Here is a 27,165-nt window from a genome sequence, read left to right as displayed (position 1 = left end):
GGCGGTCGATTGCTCAAGCCTGGATTTCAGGACACGATGCACGCAATTTCACCGTGATGGTCCCGATCAGCCCGACTGAGCTGCCGGGAAGCTTCCACTTTCATTTTAGACACGGCAATCAACTTTGAACGCTGTGTCTAAAGGGTTAATAGCGCACGGCACAATTATTGGTGCTGCATGCTATTAGCCCAGGGTCCCAGCTGTGATTAGCCACTGGGACCGACCCGGTATGACGCAGGGTCACGGCGTGACCCAGCATTATATACCAGGCGCAGGGCGTACAGGTACGCCCTGCGTCCTTAAGAGGTTAAAGTCATACTGGGAGCTGTAGTTTTAAATGGTAAAAACTTCTTTAGCACTTTCCCATTCTGTGGCAATTGGTACATTTAATAATTATACTGGAAATAATTTTCTGCAACATCTTACACCGCGTGCATCGCAACATGCTACAGCGCGGGCATCACAACATGCTAAACAAATCAGGGCCTTCATGTTATGTTTTTGCAAATATTCATCCAGTTGTTGTTTCCATGTCTGTACAGACTCTAATAAAACTGCATCTGCAGGCAGAGGATTCCACATCCTTGTTGTTCTTAGTGTAAAAACCCCTTTCCTTTACCTTAGAAAAAAAACTCCTTTCTTCCAGTCTAAGGGGGAGATTTATCAAAACCTGTATAGAGGAAAAGTTGCTGAGTTGCCCATAGCAACCAATCAGATCGCTGCTTTCATTTTTAGAAGGGCCTCTGAAAAGTGAAAGCAGTGATCTGATTGGTTGCTATGGGCAACTGGTAAACTTTTCCTCTGGACAGGTTTTGATAAATCTCCCACTAAATGTGTGACCATGTGTCCTATGTGTCGTCCTGTTTATGTAAATATTCTAATATATTATATGTAAACTGCTTAAAATGTCTTATGATCTTTGTAATATTGATTTATCTGTTTAATCATATCCTACCTGTCCGCAGGGAAAATCTCTGTGCGGACAGCCGTCTCCTAGATAGCTAAGCATTCCATGCGGTGTCTGCGGAAAGAATGAATGTGTTCATTCTTTCTGCGGATACAGAAAACGGAATTTCCATGCTGGAAACATCTGGCATGGATATTCTGCCGTGAGCACAGCGCAGCAAAATCCTGTTAAATACAGCGGAATGTCCGTGCCAAATTCCGCATTGGAAATTCTGGCATGTGAACATGGTCTATGAGTCTTAAACAAGGTTAGGACTGTATGATACATTTAATAATATTGTAAGTAACCTAAGCAACACCTTTTTTTCTGTCCGCCAACACAAAATACTCTAATAATGCCCCTCCCGAGACTAGACCCTGGATCTGCCCCTGAACCGGGTAACATTAGACAGTTTTCTTCCTTCTGGAGGAGACCAAATTCTCATCTTTTTTCCCCATGGAGCGTTGTCTGTGAGACTCCATATACCAACTGGATCTCCCCAATGAGAACCAACCCCCCGGAGTTCCCCCCGCAGTGTAATACATGGACCCTCTATGACGCCCATATGTCCTAATACTGAATGATCATTAAACCACTCGACACACAAGTCAATATGCAGGAAATGTATTGATTTAAAGTTTGATTAGAAGAAAATTAATTTTCTGATATAAGATTTGATTAGAAGAGAGAAAATTTGGTAACAATCAACGATAAAGAATTAGAGAAATCTGTAAAGAGACGATTAAGAGAATTTTCAGAAAATCGTCATGTGATCCATTTGTTCGGTGTCGGACTCATCGGTGTTGGGATCCTGAGTTCCTGTAGAATATAAAGGAGCAGATGTTGGATTATAGAGATAACATGGAGTCCGGAGTCATGTACAAAGCTGAAGCTGATGACAAAGTCACCGGGAACAGATTCAGAATACAGAGATTTCACCTCCGGCTCTATTCACACTGCGCTTCTCCTGTGTGTTTGCTGTAAGTGCCTGGAACGTTCTCAGCAAAAAATGTTAAAGGGGTTTTCCAGGAATCAAAAAACAGCCCTTTTTTCTTTCAAAGACCACTCCCTGTCTGTCTCCAGGCTGTGTGTGGTATTACAACTTGGCTCCATTCACTTTAATGGAACTGTGCTGCAGAACCGCACCCAAACTGGAGACAGATGGGGAGCGGTCTTTGAAAGAAATTAGCTCTTTTTTCCGATTCCTGGATAGCCTCTTAGCCGCATAGACTCCTATTCACTTGATAGAGGCCAAAATAGTGTCCTCCTGACCTCCGGGGGCCGGTATATGTTGGGTTTATAGCTGTATGGAATAGTGCAGTCTACTGTGTTTCCCTATAAACAGGTATACAGCAGAAAATGTACACAGAGAGACATTGCGAGGTATACCTGTCAGGATCACCCTACATATACCTCTAATGGACACTACAAGACACAGTGTGAATGGAGCCATATACTATTGTTTTTTAATGAACACTGGAAGAAAGTGATAATGTTCTTGAATATTTCATCGATATAAAAATACTGTGGCATCAATTCCAATATGGTGGAATAAGAGGCAAATCACTTATTCTATGGGAATTCCTTGGGAAAATGCCCCATAAATACAGGACAACATCCGCCTTACTGAATGGAGACGATTTGTGTTTTGATTTTCAGTCAGGAGGGAAATATAAGTGACAATAATCTGAACAATTCCCTAACACAGTAAATTCTTTACACATTTTTTCTCCTGGCGCAGATGTTCCTTGCTGTTTTATGGAGGAATTATTTAACCCCTTAAGGACTGAGCCCTTTTTCACCTTAAGGACTCGGCCATTTTTTGCAAATCTGACCACTGTCACTTTAAACATTAATAATGCTTTTAGTTATCATTCTGATTCCGAGATTGTTTTTTCGTGACATATTCTACTTTAACGTAGTGGTAAAATTTTTGGGTAACTTGCATCCTTTCTTGGTGAAAAATCCCAAAATTTGATGAAAAATTTGAAAATTTTGCATTTTTCTAACTTTGAAGCTCTCTGCTTGTAAGGAAAATGGATATTCCAAATAATTTTTTTTTTATTCACATATACAATATGTCTACTTTATATTTGCATCATAAAATTGATGAGTTTTTACTTTTGGAAGACACCAGAGGGCTTCAAAGTTCCGCAGCAATTTTCCAATTTTTCACAAAATTTTGAAACTCTCTTTTTTTCAGGGACCAGTTAAGGTTTGAAGTGGATTTGAAGGGTCTTCATATTAGAAATACCCCATAAATGACCCCATTATAAAAACTGCACCCCCGAAAGTATTCAAAATGACATTCAGTAAGCGTTTTAACCCTTTACGGGGTTCACAGGAATAGCAGCAAAGTGAAGGAGAAAATTCACAATCTTCATTTTTTACACTCGCATGTTCTTGTAGACCCAATTTTTTAATTTTTGCAAGGGGTAAAAAGGAGAAAAATGTTACTTGTATTTGAAACCCAATTTCTCTAGAGTAAGCACATACCTCATATGTCTATGTAAAGTGTTCGGCGGGCGCAGTAGAGGGCTCAGAAGGGAAGGAGCGTCAAATGGTTTTTGGGGGGCATGTCACCTTTAGGAAGCCCCTATGGTGCCAGAAAAGCAAAAACCCCCACATGGCATACCATTTTGGAAACTAGACCCCTCGGGGAACGTAACAAGGGGTAATGTGAACCTTAATACCCCACAGGTGATTCACGACTTTTGCATATGTAAAAAAAAAATATAAATTTTACCTAAAATGCTTGGTTTCCCTAAAGTTTTACATTTTTAAAAAGGGTAATAGCAGAAAATACCCCCCAAAATTTGAAGCCCAATTTCTCCCGATTCAGAAAACACCCCATATGGGGGTGAAAAATGCTCTGCTGGCGCACTACAGGTCTCAGAAGAGAAGGAGTCACATTTGGCTTTTTTGAAGGAAATTTTGCTCTGGGGGCATGCCGCATTTAGGAAGCCCCTATGGTGCCAGGACAGCAAAAAAAAAACACATGGCATACCATTTTGGAAACTAGACCCCTCAGGGAACGTAACAAGGGGTAAAGTGAACCTTAATACCCTACAGGTGTTTCACGACTTTTGCATATGTAAAAAAAAATTAAAAATTTTACCTAAAATGCTTGGTTTCCCAAAAAATTTACATTTATACAAAGGGTTAAAGCAGAAAATACCCCCCAAAATTTGAAGCCCAATTTCTCCCGATTCAGAAAACACCCCATATGGGGGTGAAAAGTGCTCTGCTGGCGCACTACAGGTCTCAGAAGAGAAGGAGTCACATTTGGCTTTTTGAAAGCAAATTTTGCTCTGGGGGCATGCCGCATTTAGGAAGCCCCTATGGTGCCAGGACCGCAAAAAAGCCCACATGGCATACCATTTTGGAAACTAGAGCCCTCGGGGAATGTAACAAGGGATTAAGTGAACCTTAATACCCCACAGGCGTTTCACGACTATTGCATATGTAAAAAAAAATTAAAAAAATTTACCTAAAATGCTTCTTTTCCCAAAAACTTTACATTTTTAAAAAGGGTAAAAGCAGAAAATACCCCCCAAAATTTGAAGCCCAATTTCTCCCGAGTACGGCGATACCCCATATGTGACCCTAAACTGTTGCCTTGAAATACGACAGGGCTCCAAAGTGAGAGCGCCATGCGCATTTGAGGCCTAAATTAGGGATTGCATAGGGGTGGACATAGGGGTATTCTACGCCAGTAATTCCCAAACAGGGTGCCTCCAGCTGTTGCAAAACTCCCAGCATGCCTGGACAGTGAACGGCTGTCCGACAATACTGGGAGTTGTTGTTTTGCAACAGCTGGAGGCTCCGTTTTGGAAACTGTGGCGTACCAGACGTTTTTCATTTTTATTGGGGAGGGGAGGGGGGCTGTGTAGGGGTATGTGTATATGTAGTGTTTTTTTACTTTTTATTTTATTTTTTGTGGTAGTGTAGTGTAGTGTAGTGTTTTTAGGGTACAGTCGCACGGGCGGGGGTTCACAGTAGTTTCTCGCTGGCAGTTTGAGCTGTTGCAGAAAATTTGCTGCAGCTCAAACTTGCAGCCCGATACTTACTGTAAGCCTCCGCCCATGTGAGTGTACCCTGTACATTCACATTGGGGGGGACATCCAGCTGTTGCAAAACTACAACTCCCAGCATGCGCTGACAGACTGTACATGCTGAGAGTTTTAGTTTTGCAACAGCTGTAGGCACACTGGTTATGTATCACGGAATTTGTGACCTTACTCAGTGTTTCAAAACCAGTGTGCCTCCAGCTGTTGCAAAACTACAACTCCCAGCATGTACGGTGCATGGTGTAAGGTGACTGCTGGGAGTTGTAGTTTGCAACAGCTGGAGGCACACCGGTCGTGAAACACTGAGTTAGGTAAAAAAAAAAAACTCTAAGTTTCACAACCAGTGTGCCTTCAGCTGTTGCAAAACTACAACTCTCAGCAGTCACCGACAGCCAACGGGCATGCTGGGAGTTGTAGTTATGCAACCAGCAGATGCACCACTACAACTCCCAGCATGCACTTTAGCTGTTTGTGCAAGCTGGGAGTTGTAGTTATACAACAGCTGAAGGTACACTTTTCCATAGAAAAAATGTGCCTCCAGCTGTTGCAAAACCATAAGTCCCAGCATGCCCATAAGGGAATGCTGGGAGTTGTGGGGGTCTGCCTCCTGCTGTTGCATAACTACAGCTCCCAGCATGCCCTTTTTGCATGCTGGGAGCTGTTGCTAAGCAACAGCAGGAGGCTGTCACTCACCTCCTGCTGCTGCTTCATCACAGGACTGTCCCTCGCCGCCGCCGTCGCTCCTGGGGCCCCGATCCCAACATTGACGCCGGGGATCGGGGTCCCCAGCACCCGGGGTCGTCTTCCCACACCCGCTCACGCCCTCCGGAAGAGGGGCGGAGCGGGTGCGGGAGTGACACCCGCAGCAGGCGCCCTGATTGGTCGGCCGGTAATCCGGCTGACGAATCAGGGCGATCGTGAGGTGGCACCAGTGCCACCTCACCCCTGCAGGCTCTGGCTGTTCGGGGCCGTCAGAGACGGCCCCGAACAGCCAGTAATTCCGGGTCACCGGGTCACTGGAGACCCGATTGACCCGGAATCGCCGCAGATCGCTGGACTGAATTGTCCAGCGATCTGCGGCGATCGCCGACATGGGGGGACATAATGACCCCCCTGGGCGATATGCCGGGATGCCTGCTGAACGATTTCAGCAGGCATCCGGCTCCGGTCCCCAACTGGCTAGCGGTGGGGACCGGAATTCCCACGGGCGTATGGATACGCCCTGCGTCCTTAAGGACTCGGGATGCAGGGCGTATCCATACGCCCTGCGTCCTTAAGAGGTTAAGGAGCTAAATTGCAGCATTTGTTTAATACTCACCAAAACTATGTGAAGTTTTGTTTGCCCAAGTATCTGCGACGAAGACCAAGACCACCATTGCCTCCTGCATGGAAACCACCAACAAGTTGATCATCGAGGCCTCCAAAAACACCATTTAGGGGACCATCATCGCCTCCATTCAATAAATGACCCACACGTTCTCCCTGTTAAAGGAATAAGGATTTTATTTAAATAAGAGAGGAAACGCTCTTGTTTTCTATCATTACAACACGTAATACTCTGTATATAAGGGAAGGTTGTGACATTGTGGAATATTCCTTTATGTCTATTCCTCACAATCTACAAACTTTCCGCTGCTTCTAGTGAATGTTCTTGTTTATAGAGATATATCCCCTGTTCTGCTCATCTCTAACCGACTACTGATCTATTCTCTATGACCAAAAGTATGTGAACCCCCTCCTCATTGTTCAGGTGTTTCAGCCACTCCTGTTACATACAGGTGAATACAATCATGCACACAGCCATGCCCTGGTATTAGGATAGGGCTACACAATGACTTTGGTCACAGAAACAGCAAATCCTATCTAAGTCATGTGACTAAAATAATTTGTGTCTTGACTGTCCCCTTCTTCACTGTTGACTTTATTACAGCCGTGCAGCCCCGACCTTAGTACTGAAGACCTCAATGGGGCAATTTATTAATATATTTATACAAGTTTTCTGAATAAAACATTAAAAAAATTATTGGAAATCATCACAAACACCAAAGTTGGGCAGAAAAGTCACCTACAGGAAGTGAGGTCTATATTGCTTAGACAGACGTATAAATAATAAAGCAGGTAAATGGATGGATCAGAAATGCTGATAAATTTGAACTTATGTCTCATTTCACTGTCCGACCATGAATGAGAAGTCGTCCTTCTGAGTGTGACCAGCCGAAGGTCAAACTATCATAGACTTTCCGAAGCAGAAACACATAGAGATGTCTGTATACGATCCCTGCATGAGATTTCTATGGATCAGTCACACAACAAATACATCAATACAGATTCACACGTGTGTATTATGGCCAAGTGTCCCGTCTTGACTGCAGCTTTACTGACCTGGACTCAGCATCATTGGGGTCTGCAATGTGTGAGATCAGGTCAGTCGCCCCTCTGGTCAGGGTGGGACACTTGGGTGTAATAACCTCTTGTGTAAGTGACCTAAGACAGACAGCGCCTACCCCATAAGATGACCCATGTATTGCAAAAAAGATTCCGACCATATTGACCATACTTACCACTGGGCATATGTGGTGGCCCGGTACCGTATTACATACCGTACCTAGTGTAGAGGTCCCCAAAGTCAGAGTAACTACGCTCAGCAGGGGCGGACATATCACTTGTTCAGCCGGTTCGGCTGCACAGGGGCCCAGAGTGTTAGGGGGCCCCCCTAGTAGCCCAGGTCACATCTCACAATCTGGGCCCCTGCAGGGCCCCCTTCCAGTACTTCGTACTAAATGCTGCAGCAACAGGTCCCGGACCTGCCGCTGACAGCAGTAATTTGCCTTTAAACCGGCCGGGCGAGACGGACAGGCCAGGGGCTGATGGGAACAGACGTGCCCCGCGCAGGCACGCACGTCTGTTCCAAGCCCCTGATGTCACGTGTCATGGCCTCTGACCCCGGCAGAAGCGACAGGAGCAGCAAACCCTCCCGCCTCACAGCCGCATCACTGAACAGATAAGGTGAGGAGAGCGACGGTCGGGTGCAGGGCGGGGGGGGGGGGGGTGTTGAAGAGGTTGGTGGTGTAATGATAAGAAGGATTGGGGGTCTGGGAGAACGTAGTGTTGATAAGGAGGACCAGAAGGGGGGTCAGGGGTGTAGTGATTAGGGGGTTTAATGTTGATGAGAAGGACTGGGGGGGGGGGTGTCAGCTGTGTAATACTGATGAGGTGCTTAAGGTATATGGGGTGATGAGGAGACTGAGGATGGAGTGCATGGGGTGTATGGGGGTGATGAGGAGACTGAGGATGGAGTGCATGGGGTGTATGGGGTGATGAGGAGACTGAGGATGGAGTGCATGGGGTGTATGAGGTGATGAGGAGACTGAGGATGGAGTGCATGGGGTGTATGGGGTGATGAGGAGACTGAGGATGGAGTGCATGGGGTGTATGGGGGTGATGAGGAGACTGAGGATGGAGTGCATGGGGTGTATGGGGGTGATGAGGAGACTGAGGATGGAGTGAATGGGGTGTATGGGGGTGATGAGGAGACTGAGGATGGAGTGCATGGGGTGTATGGGGTGATGAGGAGACTGAGGATGGAGTGCATGGGGTGTATGGGGTGATGAGGAGACTGAGGATGGAGTGCATGGGGTGTATGGGGTAATGAGGAGACTGAGGATGGAGTGCATGGGGTGTATGGGGTGATGAGGAGACTGAGGATGGAGTGCATGGGGTGTATGGGGGTGATGAGGAGACTGAGGATGGAGTGCATGGGGTGTATGGGGTGATGAGGAGACTGAGGATGGAGTGCGTGGGGTGTATGGGGTGATGAGGAGACTGAGGATGGAGTGCATGGGGTGTATGGGGTGATGAGGAGACTGAGGATGGAGTGCATGGGGTGTATGGGGTAATGAGGAGACTGAGGATGGAGTGCATGGGGTGTATGGGGTGATGAGGAGACTGAGGATGGAGTGCATGGGGTGTATGGGGGTGATGAGGAGACTGAGGATGGAGTGCATGGGGTGTATGGGGTGATGAGGAGACTGAGGATGGAGTGCGTGGGGTGTATGGGGTGATGAGGAGACTGAGGATGGAGTGCGTGGGGTGTATGGGGTGATGAGGAGACTGAGGATGGAGTGCATGGGGTGTATGAGGTGATGAGGAGACTGAGGATGGAGTGCATGGGGTGTATGGGGGTGATGAGGAGACTGAGGATGGAGTGCATGGGGTGTATGGGGTGATGAGGAGACTGAGGATGGAGTGCATGGGGTGTATGGGGGTGATGAGGAGACTGAGGATGGAGTGCATGGGGTGTATGGGGTGATGAGGAGACTGAGGATGGAGTGCATGGGGTGTATGGGGGTGATGAGGAGACTGAGGATGGAGTGCATGGGGTGTATGGGGTGATGAGGAGACTGAGGATGGAGTGCATGGGGTGTATGGGGTGATGAGGAGACTGAGGATGGAGTGCATGGGGTGTATGGGGTAATGAGGAGACTGAGGATGGAGTGCATGGGGTGTATGGGGTGATGAGGAGACTGAGGATGGAGTGCATGGGGTGTATGGGGGTGATGAGGAGACTGAGGATGGAGTGCATGGGGTGTATGGGGTGATGAGGAGACTGAGGATGGAGTGCGTGGGGTGTATGGGGTGATGAGGAGACTGAGGATGGAGTGCGTGGGGTGTATGGGGTGATGAGGAGACTGAGGATGGAGTGCATGGGGTGTATGGGGTGATGAGGAGACTGAGGATGGGGTGTGTGGGGTGTATGGGGTGATGAGGAGACTGAGGATGGAGTGCATAGGGTGAGGAAGAGACTGAGGATGGAGTGCATGGGGTGATGAGGAGTCTGAGGATGGAGTGCATGGGGTGTATGGGGTGATGAGGAGACTGAGGATGGAGTGCATGGGGTGAGGAGGAGACTGAGGATGGAGTGCATGGGGTGATGAGGAGTCTGAGGATGGAGTGCATGGGGTGATGAGGAGTCTGAGGATGGAGTGCATGGGGTGTATGGGGTGATGAGGAGACTGAGGATGGAGTGCATGGGGTGAGGAGGAGACTGAGGATGGAGTGCATGGGGTGATGAGGAGACTAAGGATGGAGTGCATGGGGTGATGAGGAGACTGAGGATGGAGTGCATGGGGTGTATGGGGTGATGAGGAGACTGAGGATGGAGTGCATGGGGTGTATGAGGTGATGAGGAGACTGAGGATGGAGTGCGTGGGGTGTATGGGGTGATGAGGAGTCTGAGGATGGAGTGCATGGGGTGTATGGGGTGATGAGGAGTCTGAGGATGGAGTGCATGGGGTGATGAGGAGACTGAGGATGGAGTGTATGGGGTGATGAGGAGACTAAGGATGGAGTGCATGGGGTGTATGGGGTGATGAGGAGACTGAGGATGGAGTGCATGGGGTGATGAGGAGACTGAGGATGGGGTGCGTGGGGTGTATGGGGTGATGAGGAGACTGAGGATGGGGTGTATGGGGTGATGAGGAGAATGAGGATAGAGTGCATGGGGTGATGAGGAGACTGAGGATGGGGTGCGTGGGGTGTATGGGGTGATGAGGAGACTGAGGATGGGGTGTATGGGGTGATGAGGAGACCGAGGATGGGTTGTGCGGTGTGTATGGGGTGATGAGACTGAAGATGGGGTGTATGGGGTGATGAGGAGACTGAGGTTGGGGTATATGGGGGTGATGAGGAGACTGAGGATGGAGTGTGTGGGGTGTATGGGGTGATGAGACTGAGGATGGGGTGCGTGGGGTGTATGGGGGAGATAAGGAGACTGAGGATGGGTTGCGTGGGGTGTATGGGGTGATGAGGAGACTGAGGATGGAGTGCGTGGGGTGTATGGGGTGATTCAGTGGTGTATAGTGGTTGGCAGTATTAAATTAATAGAATACAGTGGTTGGCAGTATTATATTCAGGGTACAGTGGTTGGCAGTATTATATTCATGGAGTACAGTGGTTGGCAGTATTATATTCATGGAGTACAGTGGTTGGCAGTATTATAGTCAGGGTACAGTGGTTGGCAGTATTATATTCAGGGTACAGTGGTTGGCAGTATTATAGTCAGGGTACAGTGGTTGGCAGTATTATAGTCAGGGTACAGTGGTTGGCAGTATTATATTCATGGAGTACAGTGGTTGGCAGTATTATATTCAGGGTACAGTGGTTGGCAGTATTATATTCAGGGTACAGTGGTTGGCAGTATTATAGTCAGGGTACAGTGGTTGGCAGTATTATATTCATGGAGTACAGTGGTTGGCAGTATTATATTCAGGGTACAGTGGTTGGCAGTATTATAGTCAGGGTACAGTGGTTGGCAGTATTATAGTCAGGGTACAGTGGTTGGCGGTATTATATTCATGAAGTACAGTGGTTGGCAGTATTATATTCAGGGGTACAGTATTTGGCAGTATTATATTCAGGGGTACAGTGGTTGGCAGTATTCAGGGGGTACAGTGGTTGGTAGTATTATATTCAGGGTACAGTATTTGGCAGTATTATATTCAGGGGTACAGTATTTGGCAGTATTATATTCAGGGGGTACAGTGGTTGGCAGTATTATATTCAGGGGGTACAGTATTTGGCAAGGTTATAATGATTACTGTCATCATACAGAGGATGAGTATCTACTGACAAATTAAGGAACCAATGATGTCCAGATGTCAGACTCTGCAGAGAAGATGGAAGAAATCCTGGTGTCTGGACCAGATGAAGAAAAGTAAAGACAACAGAGAAGACGTCACTCAGGTCAGTGATATCATTGTGTATTTTCCTAACTGTCCCATCAGAGTTGTAGTCACTGATATCATTGTGTAGTCTCCTGACTGTCCCATCAGCTGTAGTCACTTCAGACATGATGGGAGTTGCAGCTTTCCAACATCTGGGGAGCCACTTGAACCAAGGTGATTGGTGGGGGTCCCATGAGTCAGACCCCCACCATAAAAATGGGCTGTTTATTTTAAAATGCCTGGGCCTATTTTTGGTCCCAGTCTGGCCCTGCCTGTAAGTCACTTCTATCACTAAGGATAAGAAGCCAAGGAACCAGGGGGTGCCAAGGGGTGTCGTGCTAAGTCCAGGGGTGCGAATGTAAAGGGGAGCACTGCCCTCTGAATCCCAGCTAGATACGGGTCAGGCTGACCTGGGGGAGTACTCACGGGGCCTGGGCCGCACACTGAGAGGGACAGGGCCACCCGGAGCCCACCTCAGGAGCCGTTCCATCCACCTGTACTGGACAAGGCAAGTGGCGACACTACACACGCGGGGTAAGTGGAGGCCCCCCCGGTGGGGTCTGGGTACATGAGGGGGCACAGTGCTGGGGGGGGGGGGGCCCAGGCACATTCCTTGCACAGGGGCCCTCTGCTGTCTGTGTCCGCCCCTGACGCTCAGGTAGGGTCCCTCAGGTGGGACAGCCCCTAGTCGCCTCTTCTTAAGTCTAATTATCTAATTTTAATATATGTATATATATTTCGTAATAGTATAAATAGAATAATGTATAGTACTTACCTTGTTTAGCGTCGCAGGACCTTCGGTCATGTGACCATGAAAATCTCCTCTATGGTTTGTTGGAGGACCTTAGGAGGTCCTTGGGTTACGTGTTACCCATAGATCTTTGTAATGGTGATTGACATCAGTAATGGACCAATTAGCACTAGTCTAGCCCCTGCCCATATAAGGGAGCTGTAGCCAATTATCGCTTTCTTGGGTTGCTGCTATCATGGATGCCAGACAAGCAGGACGGATCTACGCAACTTTCAAAGACATGCTAGGCCTCAAAAACCTACCGGCCTCAGCAGAACTAAAACCGTGAGTTCTAATCTACCCCCGCTAAAGATAGCATGACTACTGGACTGCAATTAATACCCTAAATCCAGGGGAACAGCGCATAATACTTAAAGACTCTAAATTGCTAAAGTCCCAACCTTTGTCAATCTCCAAAGAAAGCACTTGTATGCATTGAGACTGTTCCGTTATTGAAGCTTGCAGAAAACCTTCAGTAAAAGTTATACTTGTTTTCAGAAAACTCTCCAGTTGTGGACATTCTATTATTCTCTACCTCCCTCGCTTTTGGTAAGCGAGGCGATAGGAAAAGCATTACTGAGGAGCCCTCACCCTGGCGTCACGAATAGCAAAAGTTAAGCGATCAATAAGTCCTATCAATGCAAATATGGTACCGTTAAAAACTTCAGATCACGGCGTAAAAAATTTGCCCTCATACCGCCCCATACACGGAAAAATAAAAAAGTTATAGGGGTCAGAAGATGACAATTTTAAACGTATTAATTTTCCTGCATGTAGTTATGATTTTTTCCAGAAGTACGACAAAATCAAACCTATATAAGTAGGGTGTCACTTTAATCGTATGGACCTACAGAATAAAGATAAGGTGTCATTTTTACAGAAAAATGTACTACGTAGAAACGGAAGCCCCCAAAAGTTACAAAATGGCATTTTTTTTTCAATTTTGTCGCACAATGATTTATTTTCCGTTTCACCGTAGATTTTTGGGCAAAATGACTGACGTCATTACAAAGTAGAATTTGTGGCCCAAAAAATAAGCATCATATGGATTTTTAGGTGCAAAATTGAAAGAGTTATGATTTTTTAAAGGCAAGGAGCAAAAAACGAAAATGCAAAAACGGAAAACCCCCCGGTCCTTAAGGGGTTAACTACCGCACAGCTACACTCCCCATACCCTACATCCTCCTGGCTACCACACATAATAACTTCACAATGCCACCAGTAAGGGGGTTATCCTGCATTATTAAAATATATAGAATTACATTTCAGCATCAGTGTGTGTGTTTTTCACTTTTTTTTCCTATTTTAAAAAAATATATTTTAGGTACTACTACTACTCCCAGCACGGAACACACTGTTCCATGATAGGAGTAGTAGTTCCTGTACTAATAGACAGTTCGCCCCGGGTGTCACTCCTGACACCAGATGCGATGTCCATAATATAGCAGAGATGCGGAGCTGCTCTATACAGCGCTCACATCTCTGCACTATACTCCGGCCAGTGATGTGAATAGAAAACTACTCATTCATATTTCCCACCCAGAGTGGTGATTGGCCGGATGGTTGCAGCCAATCACAGCTCTCTGCCGGAAATATGAATGAGTGATGTTCTATTCATATCACGGAGTGCAGGAGAAAGCCGCTCCACATCTCTGCTATAGATAGGACGATCCCATTGGGTGTCAGGAGTGATACCCGCTGTGATCTGTCTTGAACTGCAGGTACTACTACTCCCAACATGGAGCACACTCTGCTCCCTGCTGGGAGCTGTAGTACCTGCATTAATAGACAGATCGCCCATGTCACTCCTGACACCCACTGTGATCCTCCTGTATAATGTGTAGATGTGGCGGCCGCTCTTCTATGGTCCCCTGCACTGAAGTATATATACACATATTCATATTTCCCACAGAAAGTTGTGAGTGGCTGGAACCATCTGTCCAATCACAGCTCTCTGCGGGAAATATGAATAAAAAAACAAACAAAAAACAAGTGGAAACCTAGCCTTAGAGTCCTCACAACGTCCTTCACTGCTGGAGCGAGAGCTTCACCAACATCTTCAGTCAGATTTTCCTGGAAGATGTTATGTTATAGATGACAGTATATACTCCAATCAGATATATAAAAAGATAGGTAGGTACATAGATAGACAAAAATATATATTTTTTTATAACAAATTAAAACAATCCATAAAGATTTTCATACTCCCTCCTGGAGGTCTATGAACTCCACTGACTTCTCTGGGAAGAATCCTGATCCTAGAATCTAATGTTACTCATACACGGAGCGCTGAGAACTCTTCCCTCACCCCTACGAGCAGGAATCTTGTGGAAACGAATAGACGGGATCTATAAGGGGATCGTCCGCATTATTCTTTGGTTGTTACATAGTCTCCAATGTGATTGAGGATATAGAGGATGTATAATAATTCTAATATTCTGTACAATAATCTGATATAGTGATGGAGCGCATCGATAAGATGGAGGATGATCATATCTAAGACTCTTTTATATAATCATTTCTATAGATATTTCATGTTTATGGACTGAAGACTCTTACCAATGTATCGTCAGTTCCCACCAAGTCATCCAAGACAGCACCAATCATCCTTGCCCAGCAGGAGTGAGATGGCACTGGTGCCACCCCACGATCGATGTGATTGGTCGGCCAAGAAAGCATCCTGCTAGGGTCGGGTGAGCGATGCGGGCCTCATCTCAGTGGCTAACTCAAAATTATAGATCACAAGGATCAATGACCCTAGTGAGGGGTGGACTAAAGATATGTTTATTTATTTACACAGGTAAAGTAGGCAAGAGAGATCGGCACTGCTCAGTCTGTGACGTTTAAGTGGGACTAGTGGAAAAAGGGATAACTGGGTGGGCTGCTTCTGTGAAACCTTGGTGGTGCTCTGACTTGACACTAAGCAATAGTCTTGTAACAGTAGAACAAAAAAGAGAAGTCGGCGACTCACCGGAGTTGATTTTCAAGCAGTTTCTTCTTTATTAATACTCACATACATGGGGAGAGAAAGACGTACAGGGGGTACAGCTGTCTGGCAACGGGACCGTTTCACATGTTTCACATGCTTCGTCTGGCCTGAGCTGAATAACTAACACGTGACTATAAATACAGGTAAGGACCTCCTATTAACCTATCACCTGCTGACACGTGGTCAGTGACGGACAAGATGGGCGGTAGCTAAAATAGTACTGGTCCATCTATAGAAGTTAAAATCATGTAATACAAGACTGTATAGAAAAATACCTTTAAAAACAAGGAGCTAAATCGACTCGGTCATTCAGACCCAAAGGGCCGGTTGCTTCCGTTTTTAAAATCCAATAGGTTTCTCTCTGAAGCAAATACTTATCACGTGACATACCTGGTCTATGTTCCACTCTTTCTATTCCCGCAAAGGATATGGCCTCTGGATTCGCTCCGTGCGCTTCCACAATGTGGTTAATCAGACGCGGCGCACCCTTTCGGGTACGTAAAGAATAAATATGTTCGCGTATGCGATTAAATAAAGGTCTGATAGTTTTTCCCACATAGAAAAAGCCGCACGGGCAAAATATTACATACACTACATATTTTGTGCGGCAAGTAATGAGGGTAGTTACAGTATGTGTTACGGGTCCTATGCGCATAGTTTTTAGACCATTATTCAGTTTACAAAAATTACAACTTTTGCATTGATAGTTACCTACAGGAACAATATCATTAAACCAAGATCCTTTTGTAGTTTTAGATTTCTTTGTGTGATTTTTCAAAGCATCTCCCAGTGTTTTATTTTTTTTATATGCTATTAGTGGTTTCCTTTTTGCTTCATTTCTCAGGTCCTCATCGCCTTCTATTATAAACCAATTTCTCCTGATCACTTGCTCGATCACTTTATTCACTGGTGAATTTTTGAATGTAAATATAAACCTCTTATCATCCTCTTTTTTCTTTCTTTTATTCTTAGACTCTCTTTTTAAATTGTCTGCTCTTTTTCTAGCTGTTATTCACATTGTATCGGGATATTTCCTTTCTTTTAATCTTATTTGTAATTCATCTGCTTGAACTCTATACATATTTTCTGATGTGTTATTTCTTTTGAGCCGGACAAATTGTCCATAAGGGATTCCCTTTTTAACACATTCAGGGTGCGAGCTTTCGTAGTGTAGTATTGTGTTTTTGGCTACACTTTTTCGGTAACCTTGGCTTGTTATTTTATTTTCTGTTACTAACAAGCGAACGTCCAGAAATTCTATTGATTCTCCCCCAACTTGAGACGTAAAAGACATATTCATATCATTAATGTTATTTAGATATGTGACACATTCCTGGAATTGGGACTCTGTCCCTGACCAGATTATCAAGATGTCATCCACGAATCTGGAATATGACTGGATGTATTGAATAAAGGGATTTTTACTAGAATAAACATAACTATTTTCTAGCATCGCTAGGAAGATATTGGCGTACGTACAGGACACCGGTGTCCCCATCGGGGTCCCGGTGTCCTGTCTGTACCAATCCTCCTCATATTTAAACGTGCTGTTCGTCAGAATAAAATATAGAGATTAGCAGACGAAGTTAATATACTCAGCTGTTTTGTCAGTGCTTTCCAAAAAATGTCGTACTGCCCGCACCCCCGCTTCATGGGGGATGCGGGTATATAAACTTACGACGTCAATTGAACATAATAACCATCCTGTCTCCCATTTTAAGTCACCCACTAACTGAAGTAAGTGCTGGTTGTCCTTTATGTAAGCTGGTATAGCTGTTAATAGAGGACATAATAACCAGTCAGTATAGTGGGATAAATGTTCGGTGACGGAGCCCACCCCCGAGACTATAGGTCTGCCCGGGGGGGGCTCTGTCCCTTATGTACTTTGGGGAGATGATACCATGATGGTGATTTGGGCATGTCTGGAATCAGTTTCTCCGCATTTCTCTTAGATAATATACCTTCTGTTATTTTTCTGTGAAGGAAAGATTTTAAGTCATTAAGTATTTTAAATGTGCGATCTTTCTTGAGGGGGGTGTATGTAGAAGTATCCTTTAATTGCCTTTCGGCTTCTTTGTTATACATTTCCTTGTACATAAGGACTACACTCCCCCCTTTATCAGCTCTTATAATAACTAGATCATCCCTTGATTTTAACTCTCTGAGAGCTTGAGTTTCCTTAGGTGTCAAATTTGGGTGCTTATTCTGGTAAATTATAGATTTTACATCTTTCAACACTGCATTTTTAAATAAATCAAGGTGGCCACCTGGTTGAATGGGAGGGTTAAAGTTAGACTTTTCACCTTTCGTAAAATTTTGTATTTCTACTGTATTCTTTAATTCTACATCGGCAAAGTCTGATGCTAAAAAAACTATGCATTCTCTTTCCAAATCACTACATTCGCCTGGAAAGAAACCCAGATCACCTATACATGCGGGTAAGTCACCTTCACATATTTAATGCTCATATGGTTTTTTGTTCACAAAATACTTATGTAAATGAATGTCTCTCAGGGATTTAGCTAGATCTATTTCGAATTGCACTGCGTCGAAACTTTCCGTTAGTCCAAAGTTCAAACCTCTTGATAGCAGAGATATAACCTCGTCTGGGAATTCTTCTTTAGTAAGATTTATTACATTAGATATAAATTTTGGTGGTTCCAGGGGGGTATCTTTCTCTTTCTCTGATCTCTTGGTAATCTTCCTTCTGCTCCTCCTTGTGTGTTCCTTCCTAAAGGGACCTCGGCTTGGCGTGGGTTACGTTCATTTTGTGGAGTTGAGGTTGCGTTTTCATTGCGATTTTCTGGTTTATTTTTGTTGGAAGCGCACGGAGCGAATCCAGAGGCCATATCCTTTGCGGGAATAGAAAGAGTGGAACATAGACCAGGTATGTCACGTGATAAGTATTTACTTCAGAGAGAAACCTATTGGATTTTAAAAACGGAAGCAACCGGCCCTTTGGGTCTGAATGACCGAGTCGATTTAGCTCCTTGTTTTTAAAGGTATTTTTCTATACAGTCTTGTATTACATGATTTTAACTTCTATAGATGGACCAGTACTATTTTAGTTACCACCCATCTTGTCCGTCACTGACCACGTGTCAGCAGGTAATAGGTTAATAGGAGGTCCTTACCTGTATTTATAGTCACGTGTTAGTTATTCAGCTCAGGCCAGACGAAGCATGTGAAACATGTGAAACGGTCCCGTTGCCAGACAGCTGTACCCCCTGTACGTCTTTCTCTCCCCATGTATGTGAGTATTAATAAAGAAGAAACTGCTTGAAAATCAACTCCGGTGAGTCGCCGACTTCTCTTTTTTGTTCTACTTTGTTCAAGTTTATTTATTTACCTCAACTCAGCCCAAAAGGACTGAGCAAAAAGTCCACTTTTTATCCCTCACTTTGATAAAACTTAACTTTTATTTATAAGTGATTAAACAATAATGTGAATAAACAGAGCTATAGGTGATTTAAAAAAAAACAGCATTTTTAGCACCACATGTGTTAATGTAACTTGTTGTCCCTAGGGACCAACTGGAAATGTAGGATCTACTCAGCACATCTGCAGAATGTGCTGATTATGGGTGCTATGCTGATATTTAAAATACTCTCACACTGTCCCTCCTAACATGTTTCGCCACCAGAGTGACGTCTTCAGAGGTTAGGGAACAATGTTAAATCACCTATAGCTCGGTTTATTCACATTATTGTTTAATCACTTATAAATAAAAGTTAAGTTTTATCAAAGTGAGGGATAAAAAGTGGACTTTTTGCTCAGTCCTTTTGGGCTGAGTTGAGGTAAATCATCTCAGTGGAGGCTTCAGGGTCAGAGGCGGCTGCGGCATCCAGGCTCCAGAGGCAGTGGCGGGATCCGGAGGGGGCGGCAGGATTTGCAAGTGTAGTGATTGGCGGCGGCAGCAGCAGGAGGTGAGGCCTGTGTGCCTCCAGCCGTTGAATTATTACAACTCCCAGCATGAACAGCGAAAAGGCATGCTGGGAGTTGTAGTCATGCAACAGCTGGAGGCACATGACTACAGCTTTCATTATGCCCTTTGGCTGTCCGCGCATGATGGGACTTGTAGTTATGCAACAGCTGGAGGAACACTTTTTGCTTGAAAAAAATAAGGGCCTCCAACTGTTGCATAACTACAACTCCCAGCATGCACGGACAATCAAAAGGCATGCTGGGCATTTTAGTTATGCAACAGCTGGAGGCACACAACTATAACTTTCAGAGCCTTCAACTGTTGCATAACTACAACTCCAAGCATGCACGGACAGTCAAAAGGCATGCTGGGCGTTGTAGTTAGGCAATCGCTAGAGGCCCTTCTTTTCTATCAAAAAGTGGGCCTCCAGCTGTTGCATAACTACAACTCCTAGCATGCACGGACAGCCAAAGGGCATGCTGGGGGTTATAGTTATGTACCTCCAGCTGTTGAATAACTACAACTCCCAGCATGCCCTTTGGCTGTCCGTACATGCTGGGAGTTGTAGTTAAACAACTAGAGCACTTGGTGGGTCTACAGTAAGTTTCCCGCACAGAGTTTGAGTTGTGGAAAATCCGCCGTGGCTCAAACTTGTTGTAAACCCGACCGTGTGTACTTACTGTAAAAAAAACACCTACACTATACTACACTACACTACACTGACACAAAATAAAGTGTAAAACACTACATATACAGCTACACTTACATAATTACTCCACGCTCCCCCCACCCCCAAATAAAAATGCCTTGTATGACACTGTTTCCTAAACAGAGCCTCCAGCTGTTGCAAAACAGCAACTCCCAGCATACACGGACAGCCATTGACTGTTCAGGAATGCTGGGATTTGTAGTTTTGCAACAGCTGGAGGCACACTGTTTGGGAAACTCTACTGTAGGTTATGCAAATCCCTCATATAGGCCTCAAATGTGCATGGTGCCCTTTTGTATTTCAAGGCAATAGTTTAGTGCCACATATGGGGAATTTTTGTCCTCGGGAGAAATTGTGTTATGGATTTTGGGGGCTTTTTCTCCTTTTACCCCTTATGAAAAAAAAAAATTGGAGGCTACACCAAATTGTAGCCTCAAAAAGAATAAAAAAAAGCCTTAAAAAAATTTGAACACAATTTATTTAGGGTATGGAAATACCCCTTATGTGGAGGTAAAGTGCTCTGCGGGCGCACTACAGGGCTCCCCTGAGGAGGAGCAAAATTTGGTATTTGAAGAGAGAATTTAGCTGGAATTGAAGGCCATGTGCGTTTACAAAGCCCCTATGGAGCCAGAACAGTGGACTTTTCCACTAAAACCATTTGGAATCGGAATCGTTATCATTGTAGAATATATTGTGTTTATTCTTTATTTTTAACAAAAGAAGAAACTTTTTCTTACCATTGTTTCTATAGTTTGTTTATCATCTTGATTTTTTTCTTTCTACAATAAAAGAACAATAAACAGGAATGATCTATAGAGATAAAATGTCTGGAAATTCACCTCCTATCATTATGGTGGGAAGAGATGACAAGGGGCTGAAGTGACCTTGTATGATGGCGCCTGGGGCTGAGCCGTCCATCAGATCATCACCCCCACTATGGGTGAACCAGATGGATCTCTGTTATATGGGATGTAGCTAAGAAGAACATTTTCCTATTTTTTTATTCTTAGGGACAAAAAATATGAAAGCGAATTTCAACCCTTTCCTGTCATGTGGGGAAATACGTTAATGCGAAATGAGGAATATTTACATCATGTCACATCAACCATCTTAGAAGTGAGTCCAGGATCTGCCCTTGCCTCATAATCAGAAATGGCTGCAATAATCAGGCAGGACTGACCTCTAATGGCAGCGATGATCTTGCCAATGCCTCAGTTTCAGATTTCTAGACAACTGCTTAGAAGAACCCATGGTGCTGATTGTTGGGGCAAGGTCAGATGAGTCTGCGCATTTAAAACCTTCTGAGATTGACATCACCTGGTCTTCCTAGATGATGATTGAGAACAATCCATGACACTGGCAGGTCTCAGCTTTGCAAAGGGGGAAGTGCATGCTATAAATTCTGCAGGGTGCCCAAACTTTTGCAGATGCCATTTTTTTGTTTTCTGTTATTTTGAAAGTGTAAATGATGGAAATAAAATCTAACTTTTGTTGACATATTATAAAAATGTCTAATTTGATGCCTTTTGGAGATTTTTCCATCTTTCCTTGGCTTCTTTATGCACATTAATACAAATTTTTACCTGGGGTGCCCAAACTTTTGATCCCCACTGTAATGTAATTTGATGTGAAAATTAAATTTTTACATTACCCATTCTGCCGATCATCGACCTGGCGGCCCTCCGCCAGGCGAGATACCACCTGTTCCAACCCCTGCCCCTCAGTGCCCCCTTGATTATGAAAGTACGAATGTTTCATTTAATCAATTATGGTTCATTGCTATTGCTCCAACATGTTTCATTGGATTCTTGTGATAATTCCACAGGTCATATGACGTCGAGTGCCAAAGGGCCTCAGTCTTGAAAAAATTACAACCCCTAAGATTAAAAGATGAATGTTGAAATCTCTATTGAAGATGTATGTCAGCTAGTGCTACCATCAAAACGTTTTTTGGCCCAGGCCCAGCAGCAACAGTAAGCCAAGTAGTTCCTGAAACACACAGAGTGGAGCAGGAAGCAGCACACAAGAGGGGTTCAAAACCCCTAACATTAAAAGGTGAAAGTTTAAAGCTCTATTGAAGATGCATGTTAGCTAGTGCTACCATCAAAAATTTAAGACCCAAGCCCAGAAGCATCAGTAAGCCAAGTAGTTCCTGAAAGACACAGGAGCCTTCCGGCACAGGCATCAGCAGTACACCCGAGGGTTTCTTAACCCCTTACATTGAAAGATCAATGTTGAAATCTCAATTAAGCATTTATGTTAGCTAGTGCTACCATAACATATATTGAGCTAATATCCCAGTCCCAGCAGCATCAGAAAACGATATATTGGAGGAATGACACAGCCTGGAGGTGGGGAAAGCATAAGGAGCCCATATAGTGTCTGAATGGTACAGCCTGAAAGTGGCTGAAGCATGAGGAGACCATATAGTGGCTGAATGACACAGCGTGGAGGTGTTGGCAGCATGAGGAGACCATATAGTGGCTAAATGGCACAGCCAGGAGTTGGCAGCAGCATGAGTAGACACTAGGCCTTCACAATCCCTAAGAAAAAGATGAATTCAGAAATTTAAACCGAAGATTTTGGATATCTGGTGCTACCTACCATAAGACAAATTTTTATTCCAAGACCCAGGCCCAGCAGCAGTATCAGTAAACCATATATTGCCTGAATGACACAGCCTGGAGTTGGCTGAAGCATGAGGAGACCCCAGGACTTCACAATCCCAAAGAAAAAACACAAGAATTTTGGAAATTTAAAATGAAGATTTTGGATGACTGGTGCTACCTACCATAACAAAAAAATGTATTCCCAGACCCAGCAGCGGTATCAGTAAACCATATATTACCTGAATGACACAGCCTGGAGTTGGCTGAAGCATGAGGAAACCATTGAAATGTATGATTTTTTTAATTTAAATTTAAGATTTTGACATTTAAATTAATGATTTTGAAATTTAACTTTTAACTCCCAAGTTTTAGTGTCCAGTACCCCGGCATGTGGGTACAAAGGGACAAATCTAAAAAGCCCCCACAGGGCCCATGTGGCCTTGAGATGTAGGTGTAACGTCTCCATTGCACTGACCATCCATTGTTTCCAACACTTTTCGCCAAGGAAAACTATGTGAAGAACAGCGTGACACCGCCGTGCCCTGCACACATGGTATGCTGAAGGGCCACTAAGACTTGTCCGGGCAGTGGAGGCTGAGGACACGGTGGAGGATGAGGAGGCGGAGTCGCACACTGTCACAGGACCAACGGGCTAACAGAGTGGAGGAGGAAGCGACGTGACCTGTCCAAGTTGGGGTTGTGGCTGTGCAGGAACCACATTCACCCAGTGAGCCATAATGGACATGTATTGTCCCTGACCATAGTAACAGCTCCAGACGTTGGCCCTGCCGTGCACTTTGGTACACACCGACAGGCTCAAGGACTGGCCCACCTTCTCTTTAACAAAATTGTGAAGGGCTGGTACCGTACTGCCTTCTTCGCAAAGAAATGACGACTTTGTACTCTCCACCTCGGCTCGGCACAAGCCATCAATTCTCTGAAAGGTGCAGAGTCCACCACTTGAAAAGGGAGGGACTGCAACACCAGCAACATGGACAGGAGCACATTCAACTTCTGCGCCGTTGGATGAGTGGTCGCATACAATTGTCTCTTGGACATGGCTTCACCGATGGATTGTTGGCAGAATGGCTGACTAAAAGCGGGAGAAGCAGGAGCGACAGAAGGAGGGTTTGACACACAGCTCCCTTCGGCTGAGGTGGTGGAGCCTTGGCTGGATGAAGGAGGGAGCGGATGGCCACTGGGTGATGCAGCAGGCTGGATCACTACCTCGGAGCCCCGGTTCTCCAAGGCCGCTTTATGGTGGCGAAGCATGTGTTGACGCAGGGCCGTGGTGCCGACATTGGGACCCTGGCCACGCTTTACCTTCTGCCGACATATCTTGAATGTGGCTACGTGAACCTCCTCCGGATGCCTGATGAAAAACTTCCACACCTCTGAGTAGCTGATTTTCCCACCTACAGTCCGCACTAATTGACTGCTACTGGCGCCATCTGCAGGAACCCCTGTTCCATTACCTCCCAGAAAGGTAGGCTGCCGCGAAGCAAGTGATCTCCCCCGGGCACATTTGGCTCCTGAATTTCCACTACTGCCACCACGCGGACTGCCAACCGTGCTACCGCCTTGCTGGCCCAGCTGCTGTTTCATGGGCAACCTGCAACTCTCTTCTCCTGATGATGATGAAACCAGTTCTGCACATGGCTCCCAATTGCGATCGGCTTCATCATCATCAACAAGTGTCTGCTTGTCACTGATGTCCTCCTCAGGTTCCCCAACAGTGTCTGCTTCAGGACCCTGAACCTCATCACTACTTGGCCTCCTAGCGGAGCAAACGGTGCATGTCTCTTCCCCTTCTTGGCTGTCCAGTAGCTGCTGACTGTCCTCTATTAGATCGTCCTCAGTAAATAGTGGAGCTGAACCCAAAGCATGAGATTCCCTTTAGGAGAGGGAACAGCATAGGACAAAGGCAATGGGAGGACAGGGACTGCTCCCGGGCCATACCAACTGAGGGTTGTGTCTGAGGAACCCACCGACTGTTGACTGGGGGTGTCAGATGTCACTTGTGATGATGTGGATGAGCGTGTCAACCAATCGGTAACGGCAGATGGGTTGCTTGTGGAGACACGACCGCTGGTTGATAACGGGAGCTCAGGCCTCTCGCTGCGACTCCTGCTGCCACTCGCCCCAAGTCTGCTGCCAACTCTGCCTGACGTATGTAGGCCTCTTCCACTCCTCTGTGCACGTCCTGGCACTTCTCTGCCTGACATACTTAGTGCGTTTATGAGGGTATTACAATACACTTCACTACTCTTTAAACAGTATTTGTCTAGAAAAGCAGCAGGTGATTACTTTTGCTTGGACTTTCACAGTATATAGGCCCTTGACAGATTAACAGGTACCAAATGGTACACTACTTGGATGTACGTATGCGGTATGCACTGATAAGGGCAGAAAAATGCGCTACAATACGCCAGAAAACTCTGTATTTTTGTAAAACACAAGCCAGTTATTACTTTTGCCAGCACTTTCCCTGTATCTAGACTTGTTACAGATACAAAATAGTAGACGGCTTTGATGTAGGCATGTGGTATGCATGTATAAATATATATATGCAGAAAAATGCATTACAGTCCGCTGAAAAAACATATTTTTGCACAGCAGCAAGACACAACAGTGCACCACACAAAAAAAGAAAAATGTGTATTAAACCCAAAATTAAACTCTGTCACAGAGTATTAACAATGGTGTGAACTGGTTTTTATACCGTCTACAGACTAGTATAAGCAGCAGATGATTTCTTGTGGGAAAAATACACAGATTTGCGCTGAAAAATCTTTCCTGCCTCCTGTGATAAGGTTCATGAAGTTCAGGCAGCTTGTTGATATGTATGAGGCAATGAACAGCTATCTGCCCCTCTGATGAAATGCTGAATGAAGTGACTGGGAGGTTAATGGCGTCAAAATCCTTCTCAGTGACAACAAGTAAAGCACTGCACTGCTCTCTGTCCACAACGCTGATGTGACTAGCAGTTGGCAGTGGAATGCTGCGGTATGATCAATTCAGCATCTCTATGTAACACACACAGACACGCAGTCTGTCCTATCTCTGCAGTGTATGGGGCATGAAATGAGCAGCCGCAAGATGGCTGCCGATTATATAGGGCTGTGACATCACAGGGGTCAATGAATGCTGATAGGCTGCATCCCGCATGTGATTCAGGGTCATCACACTTACCTCCCTTACCCGCCTCCTCAGCATCCCCTGCCCCATGTACTGACATATGAATCTGCCATTTTAGGTGTCCCAGAGCCTGGAACGCTGTTAAATGGAGTTTAATGAAGCGATTCGCGCAATAGAATCGCGCCGATATTCGCATTCATTGCCAATCGAATAAATCATGAAATTCGTAATGAACTCAGGTTCGTCTGCTTTGATTCGCTCATCTCTAGCGATGACGGCCAGAGGGTCCCTTGTGGACACCTCCACAGCAATGTCCCACCTGTGCAACTGCTGATTGGCCGTCTGACGTGTTGACCCCAGCTACAAGGAAGAGGACTGTAACGGAGGACGGAGCAGGATACCGGAGGCATCGGGGGAGCAGCTGGAGGTAAGTCTGGTTATTGTGATATAATGCCGTTAGCCTGGGCACGTGTACCACCACATAAACCCTTAATAGCCAAGACAAGGCTGTGTCAGTAAAGGCTTAAATGGTTTCTTTTTTGGCCAATAGAAAATGCTCCACACTTGTCCATCTCCGATACAAGAGATTCTCACAACCAGGTTTCTATTTGTTACTGGTCACCTGATGGCGCAATTTTTATATTAATACAAAACCACCTATTTAAAAGTATTTTTTTAATTTTTTTAGTTATGGTCTATGGATGGTAGTGGATACTGGTGGCACTGTTATAGATGTGACCATCCATAACTCTCTCTATTCTTCCTTAACTCCTTAAGGACTCAGGCCGTACCTGTGCGCCCTGGTCCCGTTAACAGGGTTTAATGTGTTCTCACAAGCAGGGAACGCTTCAAACCCCATGGGTCCCGACCATTCCCAGTCGGGACCCAGGGTTAATGCAGAGCATGGCTGATCGGACTGATGTCTGGCATTAACCCTTTAGACGACGTGATACTTTTATGGCGCTGCATTCCTGGATCACCATGTCTCCTGAAGCGGTGATTGGGCCAGGATGGCTGCTGTCATATCCTGAGACCCCCCCTTTTTTGCAATTGTTGTGAATCATGGCTTTTCCGGGCCATTCGGGTCACTTGTGACCCGGAAAATAAGATTGATTGGTGCTGTCCAAGACAGCACCATCACCCTTGCCCAGCAGGAGTGAGATGGCACTGGTGCCACCCCACGATCGCTGTTATTGGTCGGCCGAGAAGGGCCAACCACAGCTCCTGCTAGGTTCCGGTGAGCGATGCGGGCCTCCTCTCAGTGGCG

At 45.4% G+C, this 27,165-nt stretch overlaps 1 long non-coding RNA gene across 1 annotated transcript; it reads right to left on the bottom strand.

Annotated features, from left to right (window-relative positions):
* Positions 1 to 1,571: 1,571 nt before the first annotated feature.
* LOC130282522 (uncharacterized) lies at positions 1,572 to 14,880 on the bottom strand. The gene is made up of 3 exons (XR_008846434.1): positions 14,734 to 14,880; positions 6,335 to 6,498; positions 1,572 to 1,765 (listed from the first exon to the last, which is right to left on the bottom strand). It is a non-coding gene; the product is annotated as an uncharacterized LOC130282522 (long non-coding RNA).
* Positions 14,881 to 27,165: the final 12,285 nt, after the last annotated feature.

This window comes from Hyla sarda, chromosome 7 (assembly GCF_029499605.1).
Source record: "Hyla sarda isolate aHylSar1 chromosome 7, aHylSar1.hap1, whole genome shotgun sequence".
Taxonomy (NCBI): domain Eukaryota; kingdom Metazoa; phylum Chordata; class Amphibia; order Anura; family Hylidae; genus Hyla; species Hyla sarda.
The sequence above is the reverse complement of the archived record's forward strand: the minus strand, read 5'-3'. Positions and strand labels throughout refer to the sequence as shown.